Below are 25140 nucleotides of genomic sequence, written 5' to 3'. Positions count from 1 at the left end.
ACTTCCCATTATTAATTTTATACTCCCATACTGTTTTCTTATGTATTGACTGCAAGGCCTGCCCTGCTACCAAGTTATATGCACCCCAAGATGCCTTTGAACCCAGGTACTGGATGCCACAGGAAAACCCACTTCAGATTCTTCATTTGGAACTGCTATACTTATGCAGTTTCCTTATGCAGTGAATGCAAGGGCCGCCTTGACCTAAATTTACATGCACCCCAATCCCCCCTTGGAAGAAACATGGAGGAGGGCCTCATAAAAAAATATCCCATTACAAAGGAGCGGGTCACCTAGACTAGTAATGCCCATAGATTAAGTCTCAGGGCTGACAAATATTTCCTCATGGGGGTACATTTAAAAAAAAAAAAAATTTACGGGCATCATAAACACCCTTGCAAAAAACTAGAGTGGCTGTAGCAGCATGGAACAAATTAACCCTGGTGATCAGTGCTAGTGGTGGTGGATTATGAGATGTGGAGGAAGGCCTCATTTAAAAATAGGCCAAATTTAACCCCTTCATGACCCAGCCTATTTTGACCTTAATGACCTGGCCGTTTTTTGCAATTCTGACCAGTGTCCCTTTATGAGGTAATAACTCAGGAACGCTTCAATGGATCTTTGCAGTTCTGAGACTTTTTTTCGTGACATATATGGGTTCATGAAACTGGTAAATTTAGGTCGATAATTTTTGTGTTTATTTGTGAAAAAAATGGAAATTTGGCAAAAAATTTGAAAATTTCGCAATTTTCAAATTTTGAATTTTTATTCTGGTAAACGAGAGAGTTATGTGACACAAAATAGTTAATAAATAACATTACCCACATGTCTACTTTAAATCAGCACAATTTTGGAAACAAGATTTTTTTTTGCTAGGAAGTTATAAGGGTTAAAATTTGACCAGCGATTTCTCATTTTTACAACGAAATTTACAAAACCATTTTTTTAGGGACCACCTCACACTTGAAGTCAGTTCGAGGGGTCTATATGGCTGAAAATACCCAAAAGTGACACCATTCTAAAAACTGCACCCCTCAAGGTACTCAAAACCACATTCAAGAAGTTTATTAACCCTTCAGGTGCTTCACAGCAGCAGAAGCAACATTGAAGGAAAAAATTAACATTTAACTTTTTAGTCACAAAAATGATCTTTTAGCAACAATTTTTTTATTTTCCCAATGGTAAAAAGAGAAACTGGACTACAAAAGTTATTGTATTTATCCTGAGTACGCCGATACCCCATATGTAGGGGGGAACCACTGTTTGAGTGCACAACAGGGCTCGGAAGGGAAGGTGCGCCATTTGACTATTTCAATGAAAAATTGGTTCCAATCTTTAGCGTACACCATGTCCTGTTTGGAGAGCCCCTGTGTGCCTAAACATTGGAGCTTCCCCACAAGTGACCCCATTTTGGAAACTAGACCCCCCAAGGAACTTATCTAGATGCATAGTGAGCACTTTAAACCCCCAGGTGCTTCACAAATTGATCCGTAAAAATGAAAAAGTACTTTTTTTCACAAAAAAGTTATTTTAGCCTCAATTTTTTCATTTTCACATGGGCAACAGGATAAAATGGATCCTAGAATGTGTTAGGCAATTTCTTCTGAGTACGCCGATACCTCATATGTGGTCACAAACCTTTGTTTGTGCACACGGAAAGGCTTGGAAGGGAAAGAGCGCCATTTGACTTTTGAATGAAAAATTGGCTCCAATCGTTAGCGGACACCATGTCGCGTTTGGAGAGCCCCTGTGTGCCTAAACATTAGAGCTTCCCCACATGTGACCCCATTTTGGAAACTAGACCCCCCAAGGAACTTATCTAGTTGCATAGTGAGCACTTTGAACCCCCAGGTGCTTCACAAATTGATCCGTAAAAATGAAAAAGTAATTTTTTTTCACAAAAAATTTCTTTTAGCCTCAATTTATTCATTTCCACATAGGAAACAGGATAATTTGGATCATAAAATGTATTGGGCAATTTCTCCTGAGTACACTGATACCTCACATGTGGGGGTAAACCACTGTTTGGGCACACGGCAGGGCTCGGAAGGGAAGGAGCGCCATTTGACTTTATGAATGAAAAATTAGCTCCAATCGTTAGCGGACACCATGTCGCATTTGGAGAGCCCCTGTGTGCCTAAACATTGGAGCTCCCCCACATGTGACCACATTTTGGAAACTAGACCTCCCATGGAACTAATCTAGATGTGTGGTGACCACTTTAAACCCCCAACTGCTTCACAGAAGTTTATAACGCAGAGCAGTGAAAATAAAAAAATCATTTTTCTTTCCTCAAAAATTATTTTTTAGCCCGCAATTTTTTATTTTCACAAGAGTAACAGGAGAAATTGGACCTGAAAAGTTGTTGTCCAGTTTGTCCTGAGTATGCTGATACCCCATATGTGGGGGGAACCACTGTTTGGGCAAACGTCGGGGCTCGAAAGGGAAGTAGTGATGTTTTGGAATGCAGACTTTGATTGAATGGTCTGAGGGCATCATGTTACGTTTGCAGAGCCCCTGATGTGCCTAAACAGTAGAAAACCCCCACAAGTGACCCCAATTTGAAAACTAGACCCCCCAAGGTACTTACCTAGATATGTGGTGAGCACTTTGAACCCCCAAGTGCTTCACAGAAGTTTACAATGCAGAGCCGTGAAAATAAAAAATCATTTTTATTTCCTCAAAAATGATATTTTAGCAAGCAATGTTTTATTTTCACAAGGGTAACAGGATAAATTGGACCCCAATAGTTGTTGCCCAGTTTGTCCTGAGTAAGCTGATACCCCATATTTGGGGGGAACCACTGTTTGGGCACATGTCGGGGCTTGAAAGGGAAGTAGTGATGTTTTGGAATGCAGACTTGGATGGAGTGGTCTGCGGGCGTCATGTTGCGTTTGCAGAGCCCCTGATGTGCCTAAACAGTAGAAACCCCCACAAGTGACTCCATTTTGGAAGCTAGACCCCCACGGAACTTATCTAGATGTGTGGTGAGCACTTTGAGCCCCTAAGTGCTTCAAAGAAGTTTATAACGCAGACCAGTGAAAATAAAAAATAATTTTTCATTCCTCAAAAATAATGTTTTAGCAAGCAATTTTTTTATTTTTGCAAGGGTAACAGGATAAATTGGACCACAATAATTGTTGCCCAGTTTGTCCTGAGTATGTTGGTACCCCATATGTGGGGGTAAACCACTGTTTGAGCGCACGTCGAGGCTCGAAAGGGGGGGAGCACCATTTGACTTTTTGAACGCAAGATTGGCTGGAATCAATGGCGGCGCCATGTTGCGTTTGGAGACCCCTGATGTGCCTAAACAGTGGAAACCCCTCAATTCTAACTCCAACACTAACCCCAACACACCCCAAACCCTAATCCCAACTCTAGATATAACCGTAATCACAACCCTAACCCCAACACACCCCTAACCACAACCCTAACCCCAACACACCCCTAACCCTAATTCCAACCCTAACACTAACCCTAATCCCAACCCTAACCACAACCCTAACCCCAACACACCCCTAACCCTAACCACAAGCCTAATCTTAACCCTATTTCCAACCCTAGCCCTAATTCCAACCCTAACTCTAATTCCAACCCTAACCCTAAGGCTATGTGCCCACATTGCGGATTTGTGTTAAATTTTTCTGCACCATTTTTGAAAAATGCGCAGGTAAAAGGCACTGCGTTATACCTGCATATTTACAGTGGATTTCCAGTGTTTTTTTGCACGGATTTCACCTGCGGATTCCTATTGAGGAACAGGTGTAAAACGGAATCCACACAAAGAATTGACATGCTGCGGAAAATACAACACAGCGTTTCCACATGGTATTTTCCGCACCATGGGCACAGTGGATTTGGTTTTCCATAGGTTTACATGGTACTGTAAACCTGATGGAAAACTGCTACGAATCCACAGCGGCCAATCCGCTGCGGATCCACAGCCAAATCCACACCTTGTGCACATAGCCTAATTCTAACCCTAACTCTAGTTCTAACCCTAATTCTAACCCTAGCCCTAACCCTAGCCCTAACCCTAGCCCTAACCCTAACCCTAACCCTAGCCCTAACCCTAACCCTAGTGGGGGAAGAAAAAAAATATATTTTATTGTATTATTGTCCCTACCTATGGGGGTGATAAAGGGGGGGTTCATTTACTATTTTTTTTATTTTGATCAAAATGTACCTGGAATGAATCTGCTGGCCGGCAGATTCGGCGGGCGCACTGCGCATGTGCCCGCCATTTTGGAAGATGGCGGCGCCCATGAAGAAGACGGACGGACACCGGGAGGCTCAGTAAGCATGAGGGGGGGGGAGATCGGAGCACGGGGGGATCGGAGCACGGGTGTTGTGAATTCTGCTCTTGGGCTCCCTCCGGTGGTTGTTGGTGGTAGTGCAGTTGTCTTGGGGTTGTAATCCTGGGCAGGTGTTTCTGCTGATTGCAGCTCTATTAGGTATTTAGCTGTGCAGGATCCATGAGTCCTTGCCAGTTGTCCATTGTTCTTGGAGGGATTGCATCTATCTCTGGTTCCTCATGCCCTGCTGCCAGTTCAGCTAAGATAAGTGTCTGGTTTTTTGTCTCTGTGCACACATGCAGTGTGCTTTGCAATTCAGTGCAATTCATTGTGTTTTTGTCCAGCTTAGACTTTGTTTGGATTTTTCAGTCATGCTGGATTCTCAGGAGGGGCGAGGCGCAGGTACAGGTTCTGGACCCCTAAGGTATATATAATCATATAGTGGCCGTACAAAAAAAGTCTTTTTCTATGCACGTGATTCCAGCATATGCTGGCACCTATGAACCTAGTGATAGGTTCCTGCACACCCTCTAGGTTTTTTTGTTGGTGGATGGAAATAATTAAAATTTCACACTGAAGCACTTGGTCACTTTATTTATATTGTGGTATATTTGCACACTTTATAGTTATATACTTGTGATTATGAGGATTTTTCTATATTTTTTATATTTTTAATATTTTTTATTTTTTATATTTTACTTTATTTCTTATCTTTCACAATGAATATGAGTTTTATGCTCTTCTTAAACAAGGGAGATCTATTTTTGTACAACACGTTTTAATATATCCTTATATAGTAATAGGGGAAAATTAAGGAACGATAATTATACCTGGTACCGCGCAAGTTTGTTTAATTTGTTATATAATATTTTTATTAAAAAACCCTTTTTTTATTGTAACCATTGCCACTTTCATAAAATAAAGGCATATTTTAATAATCCTATGCTTTGATTTTTATTTTTTGGTATTTGGTCCTTGCTGTATTGCTTTAGTTTTAGTTCTGTGCACACATGCAGTGTGCTTTGCAATTCAGTGCAATTCATTGTGTTTTTGTCCAGCTTAGACTTTGTTTGGATTTTTCAGTCATGCTGGATTCTCAGGAGATGCAGATATACTTTCTATGTCTTTAGTTAGATGTAGAATATTTGTATTATCTGCTGTGGATATTTTTAGGATTTTAATACTGACCGCTTAGAATTCTGTCCTATCGTTTTCTATTTAGCTAGAAGTGCCTCTTTTGCTAAATCCTGTTTTTCTGCCTGCGTGTGTCTTTCCTCTTATACTCACAGTCAATATTTGTGGGGGGCTGCCTATCCTTTGGGGTTCTGCTCTGAGGCAAGATAGAATTCCCATTTCCATCTATAGGGGTATTTAGTCCTCCGGCTGTGTCGAGGTGTCTAGGACGTGTTAGGTACATTCCACGGCTACTTCTAGTTGCGGTGTTAGTTTAGGGTTTGCGGTCAGTACGGGTACCACCTACTCCTGAGAAAGTCTTTCACGCGGCTCCAAGGTCACCGGATCATAACAGTACAACTGGCCAACAATGAGTTAAATGCATTTTAGAAGAAGGGAAGAAAGAGCCTTTTTTTCTGTAGCCTGCTTTTTCTTTTCTTCCCTCTTTTCCTCTGGGTGACTGAGGAGTCTTGTGCTAGCATGGATGTTCAGGGATTAGTTTCTTGTGTAGACCAGCTTGCTGCTAGGGTACAGGGTATTTCTGATTATATTGTTCAGACTCCGCTTTTAGAGCCTAGGATTCCTACTCCTGATTTGTTTTTTGGGGACAGGTCCAAATTTTTCAGTTTTAAAAACAATTTTAAACAGTTTTTTGCTCTGAAGCCTCGTTCCTCTGTTGATCCCATTCAGCAGGTTAAAATTGTCATCTCCCTGCTGCGTGGCGACCCTCAGGATTGGGCATTTTCCCTGGAATCTGGGAATCCAGCCTTGCTTAATGTAGATGCCTTTTTTCAGGCTCTAGGATTATTATATGATGAACCAAATTCTGTGGATCAAGCGGAGAAGACCTTGTTGGCCCTGTCTCAGGGTCAAGAAGCGGCAGAATTGTATTGTCAGAAATTTAGAAAATGGTCTGTGCTGACTAAATGGAATGAGGATGCTTTGGCGGCAATTTTCATAAAGGGTCTTTCTGAATCTGTTAAAGATGTTATGGTGGGGTTTCCCATGCCTGTTGGTCTGAGTGATTCTATGTCTCTGGCCATTCAGATTGATCGGCGCTTGCGGGAGCGCAGAACTGTGCACGCTGTGGCGTTGTCCTCAGAGCAGATGCCTGAGCCTATGCAGTGTGATAGGATTCTGTCTAGAACGGAACAACAAGGATTCAGACGTCAGAATAGGTTGTGTTTTTATTGTGGCGATGCTTCTCATGTCATTTCAGTCTGCCCAAAGCGTACAAAGAGAATCGCTAGTTCAGTTACCATCGGAACTGTACAACCTAAATTTCTGTTATCTGTGACCTTGATCTGCTCATTGTCGTCATTTTCTGTCATGGCGTTTGTGGATTCAGGCGCCGCTTTGAACTTAATGGACTTTGAATTTGCCAGGCGTTGTGGTTTCCCCTTGCAGTCTTTGCAGAACCCTATTCCTTTAAGGGGCATTGATGCTACACCTTTGGCTAAAGATAAACCCCAGTTTTGGACAGAGGTGACCATGTGAATGGCGCCAGTCCATCAGGAAGATTGTCGTTTTCTGGTATTGCATAATTTGCATGATGCTATTGTACTGTGTTTTCCATGGTTGCAGATACATAATCCTGTGTTGGATTGGAAGTCTATGTCTGTGACTAGTTGTGGTTGTCAGGGGGTTCATAATGACGTTCCTGTGATGTCAATCTCCTCTTCCTCCTCTTCTGAAGTTGCAGAGTTTTTGTCTGATTTTCAGGATGTATTCGATGAGCCCAAGTCCAGTTCCCTTCCACCGCATAGGGACTGTGATTGTGCTATTGACTTGATTCCAGGCTGTAAGTTTCCTAAGGGCCGACTTTTCAACCTGTCTGTGCCGGAACATACCGCCATGCGGAGTTATGTTAAGGAGTCTTTAAAGAAGGGGCATATTCGGCCATCTTCTTCACCATTGGGAGCGGGATTTTTTTTGTTGCTAAGAAGGATGTCTCCTTGAGACCCTGTATTGATTATCGCCTCTTGAATAAGATCACGGTCAAGTTTCAATACCCTTTACCTTTGCTTTCCGATTTGTTTGCCAGGATTAAGGGGGCTAGTTGGTTTACTAAAATTGACCTTCGGGGGGCATATAATCTTGTTCATATTAAGCAGGGTGACGAATGGAAAACTGTGTTTAAAACGCCCGAAGGCCATTTTGAATACCTTGTGATGCCATTCGGGCTCTCTAATGCTCCATCTGTTTTTCAGTCCTTCATGCATGATATCTTCCGGAATTATCTTGATAAATTCATGATTGTATATTTGGATGACATCTTAATTTTTTCCGATGATTGGGAGTCTCATGTGAAACAGGTCAGGATGGTATTTCAGATCCTTCGTGATAATGCTTTGTTTGTGAAGAGGTCTAAGTGTCTCTTTGGAGTGCAGAAGGTTTCTTTTTTGGGCTTCATTTTTCTCCCTCATCTATAGAGATGGATCCGGTTAAGGTTCAGGCCATTCATGATTGGATTCAGCCCACATCCAGAAAGAGCCTTCAGAAATTTTTGGGCTTTGCTAATTTTTATTGCCGTTTCATTGCTAACTTCTCCAGTGTGGTTAAACCCCTGACCGATTTGACGAAGAAAGGCGCTGATGTAACGAATTGGTCCCCTGTGGCTGTCTCTGCCTTTCAGGAACTTAAACGCCGATTTACTTCTGCCCCGGTGTTGCGTCAGCCAGATGTTTCTCTTCCGTTTCAGGTTGAGGTTGACGCTTCTGAGATTGGGGCAGGGGCCGTTTTGTCTCAGAGGAATTCTGATGGTTCCTTGATGAAACCGTGTGCCTTCTTTTCCCATAAGTTATCGCCTGCTGAACGCAATTATGATGTCGGCAATCGGGAGTTGTTGGCTATGAAGTGGGCGTTTGAGGAATGGCGACATTGGCTTGAGGGAGCCAAGCACCGTATTGTGGTCTTGATCGATCATAAAAATCTGATTTACCTCGAATCTGCAAAACGGCTGAATCCTAGACAGGCTCGATGGTCCCTGTTTTTCTCCCATTTTGATTTTGTGGTCTCGTATCTTCCGGGTTCTAAGAATGTTAAGGCTGATGCCCTCTCTAGGAGTTTTTTGCCTGATTCTCCTGAGGTATTTGAGCCAGTCGGCATTCTGAAGGAAGGGGTGGTCCTTTCTGCCATTTCCCCTGATTTGCGACGGGTTCTGCAAGAATTTCAGGCTGACAAACCTGACCGCTGTCCAGTGGGGAAACTGTTTGTTCCTGATAGATGGACTAGTAGAGTGATTTCTGAGGTTCATTGTTCTGTGTTGGCTGGCCATCCTGGTATTTTTGGTACCAGAGATTTGGTTGGTAGGTCCTTTTGGTGGCCTTCTTTGTCGCGTGATGTGCGTTCTTTTGTGCAGTCCTGTGGGACTTGTGCGCGGGCCAAGCCTTGTTGTTCCCGTGCTAGTGGGTTGCTTTTGCCTTTGCCGGTCCCTGAGAGGCCCTGGACGCATATTTCTATGGATTTTATTTCAGATCTTCCGGTTTCCCAGAGGATGTCGGTTATCTGGGTGGTTTGTGACCGGTTTTCTTAGATGGTTTATTTGGTGCCTTTGCCTAAATTACCTTCCTCTTCTGATTTGGTTCCATTGTTTTTTCAGCATGTGGTTCGTTTGTATGGTATTCTGGAGAATATTGTGTCCGACAGAGGTTCCCAGTTTGTTTCTAGGTTTTGGCGGGCCTTTTGTGCTAGGCTGGGCATTGATTTGTCTTTTTCTTCCGCATTTCATCCTCAGACAAATGGCCAGACCGAGCGAACTAATCAGACTTTGGAAACTTATTTGAGATGCTTTGTGTCTGCTGATCAGGATGATTGGGTGGCTTTCTTGCCATTGGCCGAGTTTGCCCTTAATAATCGGGCTAGTTCAGCTACCTTGGTTTCACCCTTCTTTTGTAATTGTGGTTTTCATCCTCGTTTTTCTTCGGGGCAAGTTGAACCTTCTGATTGTCCTGGTGTGGATTCTGTGGTTGACAGGTTGCAGCAGATTTGGGCTCATGTGGTTGACAATTTGGTGTTGTCTCAGGAGGAGGCTCAGCGTTTTGCTAACCGTCATCGGTGTGTTGGTTCCCGGCTTCAGGTTGGGGATTTGGTCTGGTTGTCTTCCCATCATGTTCCTATGAAGGTTTCTTCCCCTAAGTTTAAGCCTCGGTTTATTGGTCCTTATAGGATTTCTGAGATTATCAATCCAGTGTCTTTTCGTTTGGCCCCTCCGGCCTCTTTTGCCATCCATAATGTTTTCCATAGATCTTTATTGCGGAAATATGTGGTGCCCGTTGTTCCCTCTGTTGATCCTCCTGCTCCTGTGTTGGTTGATGGGGAGTTGGAGTATGTGGTTGAGAAGATTTTGGATTCTCGCTTTTCAAGGCGGAGGCTTCAGTACCTTGTCAAATGGAAGGGTTATGGCCAGGAGGATAACTCTTGGGTTTTTGCCTCTGATGTCCATGCTGCTGATTTGGTCTGTGCCTTTCATCTGGCTCGTCCTGATCGGCCTGGGGGCTCTGGTGAGGGTTCGGTGACCCCTCTTCAAGGGGGGGGTACTGTTGTGAATTCTGCTCTTGGGCTCCCTCCGGTGGTTGTTGGTGGTAGTGCAGTTGTCTTGGGGTTGTAATCCTGGGCAGGTGTTTCTGCTGATTGCAGCTCTATTAGGTATTTAGCTGTGCAGGATCCATGAGTCCTTGCCAGTTGTCCATTGTTCTTGGAGGGATTGCATCTATCTCTGGTTCCTCATGCCCTGCTGCCAGTTCAGCTAAGATAAGTGTCTGGTTTTTTGTCTCTGTGCACACATGCAGTGTGCTTTGCAATTCAGTGCAATTCATTGTGTTTTTGTCCAGCTTAGACTTTGTTTGGATTTTTCAGTCATGCTGGATTCTCAGGAGATGCAGATATACTTTCTATGTCTTTAGTTAGATGTAGAATATTTGTATTATCTGCTGTGGATATTTTTAGGATTTTAATACTGACCGCTTAGAATTCTGTCCTATCCTTTTCTATTTAGCTAGAAGTGCCTCTTTTGCTAAATCCTGTTTTTCTGCCTGCGTGTGTCTTTCCTCTTATACTCACAGTCAATATTTGTGGGGGGCTGCCTATCCTTTGGGGTTCTGCTCTGAGGCAAGATAGAATTCCCATTTCCATCTATAGGGGTATTTAGTCCTCCGGCTGTGTCGAGGTGTCTAGGACGTGTTAGGTGCATCCCATGCTACTTCCAGTTGCAGTGTTAGTTTAGGGTTTGTGGTCAGTACAGGTACCACCTACTCCTGAGAAAGTCTTTCATGCGGCTCAAAGGTCACCGGATCATAACACACGGGGGGGTGGATCGGAGCATGGGGGGAGCAGACAGGAGGACGGGGGAGCGGACAGAAGGATGGAGGGGAGCGGACCACAGTACGGGGCAGAAAGGAGGACTGGGGAGGAGATCGGTTTTGGTGGCGGGGGCAGATTATGGTTTCCAGCCATGGCCGATGATATTGCAGCATCGGACATGGCTGGATTGTAATATTTCACCACTTTTCATAGGTGAAATATTACAAATTGCTCTGATTGGCTGTTTCACTTTCAACAGCCAATCAGAGCGATCGTAGCCACGGGGGGGCTAAGCCCCCCTGCGCTGAAATACCACTCCCCCTGTCCCTGCAGATCGGGTGAAATTGGAGTTAACCCTTTCACTCGATCTGCAGGGACGCTATCCCTCCATGATGCCACATAGGCGTCACAGGTCGGATTGGCACCAAATTTAATGACGCCTACGTGGCGTCACAGGTCGGGAAGGGGTTAAAGGAGCAGGTCTCCTAGACTTGTAAATCCCATACACTAGGTGTATGGCTGACAAATATTTCCCCATGGGAGGTAAATCTTTTAAAAAATAGTTTATGGGGATAATAGACATCCTTGCCAAAAAATTGACTGGCTGTAGCAGCTTAGAACATGTTAACCCTGGTGGTCTAGTGGTGGTGGACGATGAGACGTTGAGGAAGGCCTCATTGAAAAATAGGCCCAATTTAAAGGAGTGGGTCTCCTAGACTTGTAATGCCCATAGATTAAGTATATGGGCTGACAAATATTTCCCCATGGGGGGTACATTTATATTTTTTTTTACGGGTATCATAAACACCCTTGCAAAAAACTAGAGTGGCTGTAGCAGCATGGAACATGTTAACCCTGGTGATCTAGTGACAGTGGATGATGAGAGGTGGAGGAAGGCCTCAATAAAAAATAGGCCCAATTTAAAGGAGCGGGTCTCCTAGACTTGTAATGCCCATACACTAAGTGTATGGGCTGACAAACATTTCCCCATGGGGGTAAATATTTAAAATTTTTTCAAAGGGGATAATAGACACCCTTGCCAAAAATAGACTGGCTGTAGCAGCACAGAACACGTTAACCGTGGTGATCTAGTGGCAGTGGATGATGAGACATGGCACACCGAGAGAAATAGAGGCGATTGGGGCCCGAGTACCTTGGGATGGCTGCCGCCATCAGGTTGCATAAAGCTTCCATCTCAACGAGCCTAAAAGGCAACATTATGAGCACAAGCAGATGAGAAATGTGAGAATTTAGTACTGTGGCCTGTGGGGCATTGGCTGCGTATTTCCGCTTGCATTCCTGTGATTGGGGTATAGACAACAGAAGGCTGCGCTGGAAAAGGACGTGGATGGGCTTGATGATGGTGCAAGTTGACTGTGGGCAACAAAAGGTGCCGGGCACGAGGCATCTTTGCATGCACCGTGGACTAGGGATTGGCTTGTACACAAAATAATGAAAGAAGCAGTGGTGTCACCTGCAGACAGTGTTCCTGGAGCCTGGGGTTCAGCCCACAAAGTTGGGTGTTTTGCTGCCATGTGCCTGATCATGCTGGTGGTGGTCAGGCTGGTAGTTTTCTACCCCTGATGATGCGGGCATGGTAGGTTCTGCAAAGGGCCTGTTTGGGGTTATCATCATAGTCTTTAAAAAATAACCAGTCTCGAGAAGATCTAACAGTTGGAGTGGTAACTTCCGTCATGTTGGTGCTACTGGGAATGGATACACGCCTTCTGTCTGCAGCCAGCACACTGCTTCTTCCTGCCTGTTGGGGGGCTATGCCTCCTTCCCCATGTGTGCTGCTGTCCTCGCTCTGCATGTACTCCTGCCAGGTTGGGTCAGTTACTATGTCATCCACCACCTCATCTTCCACATCCGCAAACTGCTCATCCTCCTCAGTTTCTGGCAATTGTGTCTCATCATCGTCCACCTCTTGTGACACTTTCCCACCATCACCTTCATGTGACCGTGGCTGCTCAAATCTTTGGGCATCGTTACATGTTATCTCATCTTGTCCCACTTCAAGTTGACTGGTCGAGAGTCCAGAATCTTTAAAGGGAAAAGTGAACAGCTCTTTGGAGTGTCCAAGTGTGGGATCAGTTGTCTCAGGGCACTCGGCATGGTGGGAGGAAGGAGGATCAGGGTGAGTAATTTGCCATCCAGACTCACTTGACTTGACCGTGTGAAAGACATGGTAGTGGTGGTGGCTAAGTGACTGGAATCATTATCCACTATCCAACCAACAACCGTTTCACACTGCTCTGGCTTCAATAGCAGTGTGCTGTGGTCCCCTGGAAACTGGGACAGGAAGGTCGAGCAAGAAGATGTGGGTCTTTGTTGTGACCCACTTTCAGCTTGGCCACGGCCTCATCATCTGAATGCACCATCAGCATCATGTCCACTTCCCCGTCCCTTGCCGCTTGCCTTGTCCATTTTGAATGGACTACAGAAATATTTTAAAAGTTCAATACAAATGGTGTAATTTAGAGAAAACCTATATGTGATCAGTATGCCGAAAAAACACACTTTTAATTCAATGGATTTTTTTTATTTTGTTTTTAACAAATTTTATTAATAACTAGGGTAAGACACACCAAACCAGTTCAAGGGAGCACTCAAATGCAACAATTTTTAAACCACAGATAGAGAAGGCATCTGACAGAGAAACCACAACTACAGTCACGAATAGTGTTGAGCATTCCGATACTGCAAATATCGGGTATCGGCCGATATTCGCTGTATCGGAATTCCGATTCCGAGTTCCGATATTTTTGTGATATCGGATATCAGAATCGGAAGTTCCTATAACTTCCCAGGCGTGTGCGGTGCGTATGGTTCCCAGGGTCTGGAGGAGAGGAGACTCTCCTTCAGGCCCTGGGATCCATATTCATGTAAAAAATAAAGAATAAAAATAAAAAATATGGATATACTCACCCCTCCGACGGACCCTGGACCTCAGCGGTGCAACTGGCAGCCTCCATTCCTAAGAATGCAGTGAGTGTAGGACCTGCGATGATGTCGCGGTCTTGTGATTGGTCGCGTGACCGCTCTTGTGACCGCTCACGTGACCGCGACGTCATCGAAGGTCCTTCACTCTCTGCATTCTTAGGAACGGAGGCAGACGCTTGCAGCGGTGACAGCCAGGGCTCGTCCGAGGGTGAGTATATCCATATTTTTTATTTGTATTCTTTATTTTTTACATGAATATGGATCCCAGGGCCTGAAGGAGAGTTTCCTCTCCTTCAGACCCTGGGAACCATCCAGGATCACTTCCGATATTTGTGTCCCATTGACTTGTATTGGTATCGGGTATCGGTATCGGCGATATCCGATATTTTTTGGATATCGGCCGATCCAATCCGATACCGATACTTTTAAATATCGGAAGGTATCGCTCAACACTAGTCACGAAGTAGACGAACACAACACCAAAAAAGTGGAATGTATGCCTGAAAAGCAAGCATTTGGAGACCACAGATAGACGTGGTGTCTGACTGAGATAACAGACTGTTTCAATATGTGGCCTGGAGTTTTTTAAAAAAATTTAACCACAAAATACTGTATAGACCAAGGGTAGCAGACAGACAAAAAAGTGGAATGTATGCCTGAAAAGCAAGTATTTGGAGACCACAGATAGACAGGGCATCTGACGGAGATAACAGGCTTGATTTTTTGGGGGCCCACCAAAATTGTGTCAATAAGTAGGCTATGACACTAAAAAAAAAATTGGAGTACTAAAGTTGTAAAATATTTAGCACAATTATATGCGATGCGTGTGATAAATATAAGAACTGTAGCTAAACATTTTTGGGCCAGCTGAAGTATTTTTGGTTAGCAAAATGGTGTCCAAAAATGTTTTTAGACACTCCAAAAAATACTATTATACCAAAAAAAAGGCCAGAATTTTCTGCGCACTCACATCTGATGCCTGGGACAAAAAAAACCAAACATTTTAAATGGTTAGATTTTCACGCTCTTGTATTGAAATGTACTGTATTGGCTGTAGTTTGTAGCATGATTAAGCAAATAAATGTAGAAAAAAGGATGCTATGGATTGCTTTGTAATAAAATCAGCAGGTATAAGGTGAAAAAAAAATAGCCACGGATACCTGCAGCTAGGTATGTATAAAATACGCAGCAGAAGACAGTAATGGAGCCTTTTGATGTATGCACTGAAATCTATATACTCACATACAGTGCCTGCATGCCTTGCACTGATGTGGATATGCGCACATAGACTCCCCTGCCTACCTAGCACTGCAATCTATGTACCCCCGAATTAGCCCTAAAAACAACTGTTGGTTTCTGAGGATTTGTGGATTGAACACTAGTAGACCCACACTAACTAATAAAAGAACATATCTGACCCTATCTCAGCAGCAGCTCTCCCTACACTAGCTGAGTCTGGAGCAGAATGCAGTGAGCAGGGCGGTGCCAGGTCTCTTATTGACCTGATGACGCTGTGCGGCAAGTCAATCACTGTAATACCACAACAAAGATTGCTGCGGTATTACAGTGCATGGCAGACAATCCCTGCAGGTTCATTGGCACTCTAAAAAGCGCCAAAATTTAAAGGAGGAGACCAAAGCTCCCGCTGAATAATCCCGGAAATGCTCGGTGCTCACTGAGTACACCGAGCACCATGATACTCGGGCGAGTATCGAGTAGTGGCAAGCATGCTCGCTCATCACTAGCTCTGACATATCTATATCAAGTTGGGGTATGACAATATGACATTCTGTATGGGATTCTGATGTAATTGATAAAATCAAGTTAGTAAATTGAAAAAATGTTTATGAAAATATGTTTTTGTTTACTTAAAATCCCTAAATCTTTACTGTTTTTGAAATGATGACCAAAAGTTAGCTTTCAGTGTAGATTATTAGTGTTATTGAGTGGTAAAACAAAAATTATTAAGAAAAACATAGTTGAAACATTTTTTGCTAAGATGAGTGAATCAATTTGGAAACCGAACTGAATTAATTGCACATTTCACCCCACAAAATTGGATTCTGCTGAATTCAAAAGTTTGGGGATTTGATTTGCAAGAAAATATCCAAATTGCATGCAAATGAAAGCTACTTATAAATAATATAAAATTATACTCACCTGTCCTTAGGGCCACCTCTCTCCTGCTCAGGCTCTGTAGATCCCCTACTGGTCCTCTGCTCACTCTCTTTGCTATTTATTTCAATCCATTTCTTATTCTAAGTGGTCTAAATAGACCTCAGATAGTAATAAACATCTTTTCGGTAATCATAATGTATAGTTGAGTAATAATACAGTAGTATTTAGAGATACAGTATGCTGGATTACAATGTGTATCTCCATAAGGACCCATGCCATACAATTATTTCACAGGAAGCCATTGGGAATGCCCTGACATAATAAATATACAGTACTGTACAAAAGTTTTAGATTAATTTGGAAAAATGTAAAGATAGAATGCTTTAAAAATAGGAGTTCTGTTTACAAAATATAAAGTGAATAAACAATAGAGAAATCTGAATCAAATCAATATTGGCTTTGTCTTTAAAACAACATCAAAGCGTCAATTCATCTAGGCACATTTTCAAACACAATATGAAGCAACGCAACAGGAAAGTTGTTACAAATATCTAAGAGAACTTAGCAAAAATTTTCTATGGATGTAGGCTTGTTCAAATTCTTCTAACTCTTCTTGAAATCCCAGACAGACTCAGTTTTGAGATCAAGGCTCTGTGGGGGCCATATCATCACTTCCATGACTCCTTGCTTTTCTCTAAGCTAAAAATAGTTTCTCATACTTTTCCCATGGTACTGCATGATAGATAAGTATCTGCATGCATTTCACAGGAATAAGGACACCAAGAAATGGACGACATTAAGAATGGTAGATGTAATGGCTGGCCAAGGAAACTAATGCAAGATATGAAATACACATCATGCTTACTTTTCTTTAAAAATGGAATATGCCTGCTGTCCACCAGCTCAGAACTGACAGCAACCAGAGTGACCCAGCTACACTCATCTGCTCTTCAGAGAAGTTTGGCCAGAAGTGGTCTTCATGGAAGAATTTGTGAATGCAAAGCATATAGAAACTAGACAAAGTAACTCAACTACGCACAAAAACATAAGGATACTGGAAAAAGGCAGCCATTGTTTTGGACTGATGAGTAAAATTGGAAATATTTTGCTCTAACAGAAGGCAGTTTACACACTGATGCTTTGGAGAGCAGTACAATAATACGCATCTGCACACAACAGTGAAGGATGATGGTAAATCCATGCAAATTTGAGGCTGCATTTGAAGATTTGGTCAGGACAAATCATGTCCTCAATTTTGAGAAATTCGGGCAGGCACTTACTGTATCTATCATGTAATATTCTTAAGGTGTCTGATTGGCTCCAAATTTATTCTGCTGCAGGACAATGACCCCACATATTGTATATTTAGTCAATGTGATTCACATCAAATGTTCAATTTTAAGAACAAGAAGTAGTAAAACCGATTATATGTTAGGGCATGTTAGGGCATGCTAGGCTATGGGTTGAACTAGATGGACTTAAAGTCTTCCTTCAACCTTAATAACTATGTAACTATGTAACTATATTGCTTCACAGAACCCTGATCTCAACACCATTCAATCTGTTTATCATTAGTTAATTTTTTCAACATATTTAAGTTTCCCACTTACATCTGAGGTTAGGTCTCCAGGATGTTTGGAACAATCTCCCTGATGAGTTCCTTCAAAATGTAGTTTGCCTATAAGAATTGATGCTATGATGCTGTTTTGAAGACAAAGGATTCTTACTCCAATCAGTAATTTTCTTTATTTTTAGTGTATCCTACCGCTTTGCATATTTTTAATTGACAAAAATAAACTATGAATACTTTTATTTTAACCCCTTCCCGACCTTTGATGCCACATAGGCGTCATGAAAGTCGGTGCCACTCCGACCTGTGATGCCTATGTGGCGTCATGACAGGATCGCGCTCCTGCAGGTCGGTGAAAGGGTTAACTGTAATTTCACCTGACCTACAGGGACAGGGGGAGTGGTACTTGAGCCCAGGGGGGTGGCTTCGCCCCCCCCATGGCTACGATCGCTCTGACTGGCTGTTGAAAGTGAAACAGTCAATCAGAGCAATCATAATATTTCACCAATGAAAATAGGTGAAATATTACAATCAGCCAAGGACAATGCTGCAATATCATTGGCCATGGCTGGAAACCCTAATCTGCCCCCGCCACCGCCACCGATCTCCTCCCTTCCATCCTCTGCTGCCCTCTTCTCCCCTCCTCTTCCCTATGCTCCCCCCACCATCCGATCTCACCCCCCATGGTCCAATCTCACCCCCCACAACCACCCCCCACAACTTACTGAGTCCCGGTGTCCCTCCCGGTGTCCTTCCATCTTCTCCATGGGTGCCGCCATCTTCCAAAATGCCTGCTGACAGATTCATTCCCAATACATTTTGATCACTGTGAACCTATCACAGTGATCAAAATAAAAAATATAGTAAATAAACCCTCCCCTTTATCACCCTCATAGGTAGGGAAAATAATAAAATAAAGAAAATATAGTTACTTTTATTTTTCCACTAGGGTTAGGGTTAGAACTAGGGTTAGGGTTGCAATTAGGGTTAGGGTTGCAGATAGGGTTAGGGTTGCAATTAGGGTTAGGGTTAGAATTAGGGCTAGGGTTGCAATTAGGGTTAGGGTTACAATTAGGGTTAGGGTTAGAATTGGGCTATGTGCACACAATGCGGATTTGGCTGCGGATCCGCAGCGGATTGGCCACTGTGGATTCGTAGCAGTTTTCCATCACGTTTACAGTACCATGAAAACCTATGGAAAACCAAATCTGCTGTGCCCATGGTGCAGAAAATACCACGTGGAAATTCTGCATTGTAGTTTCCGCAGCATGTCAATTTTTTGTGCGGATTCCGCAGCGTTTTACACCTGTTTCTGTATAGGAATCAGCAGGTGAAATCCACACAAAAAACACTGAAAATCCATGGTAAATTTTTCAAAAACGGTGCAGAAAAATCAGCACACAAATCCACAACGTGGGCACATAGCCTTAGGGTTAGGGTTGGAATTAGAGTTAGGGTTGGGATTAGGGTTAGGGTTGGAATTAGGGTTAAGATTAGGGTTAGGGGTGTGTTGGGGTTAGGGTTAGGCTTGAGGTTAGAGTTATGGTTCGGATTAGGGTTAGGGGTGTGTTGGGGTTATGGGGGTTATGGTTGTGATTAGGGTTGGGATTAGGGGTGTGTTGGGGTTAGGGTTGTGGTTATGGGGTGTGTGTTGGGGTTAGGGTTGTGATTAGGGTCAAGGTCAGAGTTGGGATTAGGGTTAGGGGTGTGTTGGGGTTAGTGTTGGAGTTAGACTTGAGGGGTTTCCACTGTTTAGGCACATCAGGGCGTCTCCAAACGCGACATGGCGCCACCATTGATTCCAGCCAATCTTGCATTCAAAAAGTCAAATGGTGCTCCCTCCCTTCCAAGCTCCGACGTCTGCCCTAACAGTGGTTTACCCCACATATGGGGTACCAGCATACTCAGGACAAACTGGACAACAACTTTTGGGGTTCAATTTCTCCTGTTACCCTTGTGAAAATAAAAAATTGTAAGCTAAAAAATTATTTTGAGGAAAGAAAAATGATTTTTGATTTTCACGGCTCTGCGTCATTAACTTCTGTAAAGCACTTGAGGGTTCAAAGTGCTCACCACACATCTAGATAAGTTCCTTGGGGGGTTTAGTTTCCAAACTGGGGTCACTTGTGGGGGGTTTGTACTGTTTAGGCACATCAGGGCCTCTGCAAATGCAACGTGACGCCTGCAGACCATTCCATCAAAGTCTGCATTTCAAAACATTACTACTTCCCTTCCAAGCCCCGACGTGTGCCCAAACAGTGGTTTACCCCCACATATCGGGTATCAGCATACTCAGAACAAACTGGACAACAACTTTTGGGGTCGAATTTGTCCTGTTACCCTTGTAAAAATAAAAATTTGCGGGCTAAATACATCATTTGTGAGGAAAGAAAAAGTTATAAACTTCTGGGAAGCAGTTGGGGGTTCAAAGTGGTCACCACACATCTAGATTAGTTCCTTGGGGGTCTGTTAGGGGTCGAGTTCCCGCCTCTGCACAGGGGGAATCTCAGTCCATCTCCCATTCTTCTCCTGCCACAGTGGAGTCTGCTCAGCGGAGACGTCGGTCCCAGCATCTCGCTCAGAATGACTCTGTGCAAAGGGTTACTGCTAGTGTTGAGCGATACCTTCCGATATTCTATAGTATCGGTATCGGATTGGATCGGCCGATACCGGCAAAATATCGAATCTCGCCGATACTGATACCCGATACCAATACAAGTCAATGGGACACAAATATCGGAAGGTATCATGGATGGTTCCCAGGGTCTGAAGGAGAGGAAATTCCCCTTCAGGCCCTGGGATCCATATTCATGTAAAAAATAAAGAATAAAATTAAAAAATGTGGATCTACTCACCCCTCCGGCAGACCCTGGACCTTAGCGGTGTAACCGGCAGCCTCCGTTCCTAAGAATGCAGAGTGAAGGACCTTCGATGACGTTGCGGCTTGTGATTGGTCGCGTGACCGCTCATGTGACCGCTCATGTGACCAATCACAAGCCGTGATGTCATCGCAGGTCCTACACTCACTGCATTCTTAGGAACGGAGGCTGCCGGTTACACCGCTAAGGTCCAGGGTCCGCAGGAGGGGTGAGTATATCCATATTTTTTATTTTTATTCTTTATTTTTTACATGAATATGGATCCCAGGGCCTGAAGGAGAGTCTCCTCTCCTCCAGACCCTGGGAACCATACACTGGGAACTTCCGATTCCGATTTCCGATATCACAAAAATATCGGAACTCGGTATCGGAATTCCGATACAGCAAATATTGGCCGATACCCGATACTTGCGGTATCAGAATGCTCAACACTAGTTACTGCTGCTTTTCCAGCTTCTTCCATTGAAGCCAGTGCTGGGCAGCGGCGAGCAGACGCTTTTGGGACTAAGTCCCGCTTATCTCCTTCTGAGCATGCCCAGGGTAAGATCTCTCATTGGAGATCGAGGGTCACATGCTTAGGTACTGCAGCAAAGGCCATTGGTTCTCCTGGAAGGTCCTGAAGGTGCTCAGGCTTTGTGGCAGCTTCTCATTGGTCCTTCTAGGAAGGTCTTGTTCGTGCTTCAGCTATAAAAGACTCGCATGGCCGCACGGCCATGTGCTGGTATCAATTCAAATATGTGCTTTGCGCCAGTATGGTTATGCATGAATGTGTTCAGGGACCCGGCTGAAATAAGCCCCTAGAATACCGGCTTCTCCGGTGAGGAGATTGTGTGTTTGTATTCAGGGACCCGGCTAAAATAAGCCCCTAGAATATCGGCTTCTCCAGTGAGGAGATTGTGTGTGTGCATAACCACTGACTGCTATCAGTTCCGCAGCAAGCTTGCGCTCCTGTGAGGCTAACAGGGTGCAGTGCTTTCCTCTCATGGCTGCTCTGTGAGGTAACAGAGCTAGTCTATACCGCCAAACAGTGCCACCATTCACTAGAAGCAGGTTCTCCTGCACGGTGGACCCCGGGCTGCGAACGCACCATTTATAATAAACATTTATCTTTACTCGGTGCGTTCCGCTAGCCCTAACAGGGTCTAGTTTCCAAAATGGGTTCACTTGGGGGGGACCTCCAATGTTTAGGCACACAGGGGCTCTCCAAACGTGACATGGTGTCCGCTAACGATTGGAGCTAATTTTCCATTCAAAAAGTCAAATGGAGCTCCTTCCCTTCCGAGCCTTGCCGTGCGCCCAAACAGTGGTTTACCCCCACATATGAGGTATCGGTGTACTCAGGAGAAATTGCCCAACAAATTTTGGTATCCATTTTATCCTGTTATCCATGTGAAAAAGAAAATTTTGGGGGAAAAAAAGTACTTTTTCATATTTACGGATCAATTTGTGAAGCACATGGGAGTTTAAAGTGCTCACTATGGATCTAGATAAGTTCCTTGGGGTCTAGTTTCCAAAATGGGGTCACTTGTGGGGGAGCTCAAATCTTTAGGCACACAGGGGCTCTCCAAATGCAACATGGTGTCCGCTAAAGATTGGAGCCAATTTTTCATTCAAAAAGTCAAATGGCGCTCCTTCTCTTCCGAGTCGTGCGCCCAAACAGTGGTTTCCCCCACATATGGGGTTTCGGTATACTCAAGACAAATTGGACAACAACTTTCGCAGTCCAGTTTCTCCTTTTACCCTTGGGAAAATAAAAAAATGTTACTCAAAAATCATTTTTGTGACTAAAAAGTTAAATGTTCATTTTTTCCTTCCATGTTGCTTCTGCTGCTGTGAAACACCTGAAGGGTTAATAAACTTATTGAATGTGGTTTTGAGCACCTTGAGGGGTGCAGTTTTTAGAATGGTGTCACTTTGGGTATTTTCAGCTATATAGACCCCTCAAACTGACTCCAAATGTGAGGTGGTCCCTAAAAAAATGGTTTTGTAAATTTTGTTGTAAAAATGAGAAATTGCTGGTCAAATTTTACCCCCTATAACTTCCTAGCAAAAAAAATTTTGTTTCCAAAATTGTGCTGATGTAAAGTAGACAAGTGGGAAATGTTATTTATTAACTATTTTGTGTCACATTACTCTCTGGTTTAAGAGAACAAAAATTCAAAATTTGAAAATTGAGAAATTTTCAAAATTTTCGCCAAATTTCCATTTTTTTCACCAATAAACGCAAAAATTATCTACCTAAATTTACCACAGTCATGAAGCCCCATATGTCACAAAAAAAGATTCTCAGAATAGCTTGGATCCGTTGAAGCATTCCTGAGTTATTACCTCATAAAGGGACACTGATCAGAATTGAAAAAATGGCCAGGTCATTAAGGTCAAAATAGGCTGGGTCATGAAGGGGTTAAAGCATTCAAACCTAAAACTTTTGTAGTTTTGTTGGTTAGACAGTATTACTGAAACACTCTATAAATTTTATTCCAAAAGACATATCAGTTAAATTCTACTCACTTCTGTGTTTTGTTATTGATCTCTTATGTTCTGATTTAATAAAGATACGAAGCATCAATAAACTGAAATATATTAGGTTTCTTTGCACAGCTGTTGTAGGTATCATAATTGAAAGTTGAGAGGTCTTTTAATGTTGCAAGCAAAAATATTAAGAGCATAAAATTGATGATATTGTTACTCTTGAAGAGTTAAAGTTATAATTCAAAATTAAAATATCTTACTTTGATACTATAATGCCTGTTCTTGGACATTTTATTTTTTTGCGTTTATTTTTTGGAGTCAACCTTGACATGACAGATCAACAGGATAGGTGAGGAGATTGAATGCATACTTGTATTCACCGGACTCTGCAATGTGAGGCTGCCGTCACACATTCAGTATTTGGTCAGTATTTTACCTCAGTATTTGTAAGCCAAAACCAGGAGTGGAACAATTAGAGGAAAAGTATAATAGAAACACATCACCACTTCTGCATTTATCACCCACTCCTGGTTTTGGCTTACAAATACTGATGTAAAATACTGACCAAATACTGCTAGTGTGACGGCAGCCTCAGTCTTAGTCTGCAGGTCGCACTGGAACAACCGAAAAGCAGCATGTGGCCTGTGGGCCACACTTTGCCGGGTATGCTTTAAAAAAATATCAGAAAATAGGCATAATAAAATATTCTGTATCTTTCTATTTGCAAAAATAACAATGTTTGAAAGTACTGAAACTTTTATGCATTAATTATATGTAGCAGTAAAAGGAAAACTGTGCTATTATAGAAACAAGAGTCAACTAAAAATTTTCAATGTCAGATTTGAATTCAGGAGGTCAAAATCATAACTGAACCTGACAACTTTTAAAAATATGTAAAACAGTGTTATTATCTCCTGGCATGTCAGCTAATACAGGACATGTTACAATTTAGTGCAAAGTCAAGAAAATAATAACACACACGATTATATTATACACTTAAAAGTTAACCTTCGATATACTTAGACATTAAAGGGGTTGTCCAGTACCATGACAACCACTTCTCATAACCCACACTTCACCCCAATAAAATAAAAAGTCTGTACTCCCACTCATGCTGGTGCCGTTCCTGCGGTGTTGGCACTCACTCTCCCCAGGGCTCCCAAGAGGTTGCTATGACACGTGACACTGGCCCCCGATCAATTCTGGTGTCACCGTCACCTCCTTCAGACAAATTAAAGATGAAGAGGAAGTCTGGGCTGCGACTGATCTCTGACTTCCTCGTCATGTTCTATTTAAATCATCTTTTTTCAGTATTATATCTATATTTTAATAAAGGAAACAAGTATCGCATTCTCAATGTTAACCAATAACTCTTAACAAAAAAACCTACACAGTAAAATGTGCAATCATGACAAAATTGTTCCATTATGTATTGAATATTAAAGTCAAATAAAAACAATTTTGAGCTAAGCAGTTTCTGTAATGCACAATTTAGTTTCAATTTGGTGCTTACTTTTGAGAAAGGCCAAAATCATTAATGTTGGTAAGTGGCTGAATAAAGTCTTTCTTTCCCCATCATCTGGTTCCTAAATACCTTAGGGAGATCCCAACAGGCTTGTCTCATTGCAGCTGAAATGTGCCAACATTAAAGTGTAACTTTGAAGTCTTCTCAATACTACATGAGTGGTGGATATTAATATTTACTAACACTAATAGGTTAATTTTTTATAAACCATAATAGGCTATATCAATTGCATTAGCAACTAGTTACAAAAAATGGAAAGCAAGACACTAAACTAATGATATATCCTGTAATTTGTTTAAAATGGCTGACTTTAAATATGTGCAACCTGTGCGGTCACAGTGGCTACCAGACAGAAGTAGGAGACACCCTCCTCCCTGCACATTCTAACTTCAGCAGTGTGAACCAGAGAGAGGGAGGAAGGGTTGTTGCTCTGCTCTGCCATGCTGAGGATACTAAATGATGCTAAGTGTAATATGCCATGTATTTTATGTAATATGTTTTCTGTGTGTGTCTGTAGCTAAGTATTATGTCATGTTTTATGTGTTATACAGTATTGTGGGAAAGCTTTAGGCATGTGGAAAAAATGCTGCAAATTAAGGATGCTTTCAAAACTAGAAGTGATAGTAGTCGGCATAATAGTGGCTTAACCCCTTCAAGTCGCGGCCCTTTTTCGTTTTTGCGTTTTCGTTTTTCACTTCCCCCCTTCCCAGAGCCATAACTTTTTTATTTTTCTGTAAATATGGTCATGTGAGGGCTTATTTTTTGCGGGGCGAGTTGTACTTTTGAACGACACCATTGGTTTTACCATGTATTTTACTAGAAAATGGGAAAAAAATTCCAAGTGCCTTGAAATTGCAAAAAAAG

At 42.7% G+C, this 25140-nt stretch overlaps 1 protein-coding gene across 2 annotated transcripts in view; it reads right to left on the bottom strand.

Annotated features, from left to right (window-relative positions):
* Positions 1-25140, bottom strand: part of CSMD1 (CUB and Sushi multiple domains 1) — a 2858343-nt gene that overhangs the window by 1645472 nt on the left and 1187731 nt on the right. The window lies entirely within an intron of this gene.

Source organism: Ranitomeya variabilis, chromosome 2 (assembly GCF_051348905.1).
Source record: "Ranitomeya variabilis isolate aRanVar5 chromosome 2, aRanVar5.hap1, whole genome shotgun sequence".
In the NCBI taxonomy this organism is placed as follows: Eukaryota; Metazoa; Chordata; class Amphibia; order Anura; family Dendrobatidae; genus Ranitomeya; species Ranitomeya variabilis.
This window is presented reverse-complemented; position numbering and strand designations above follow the sequence as displayed.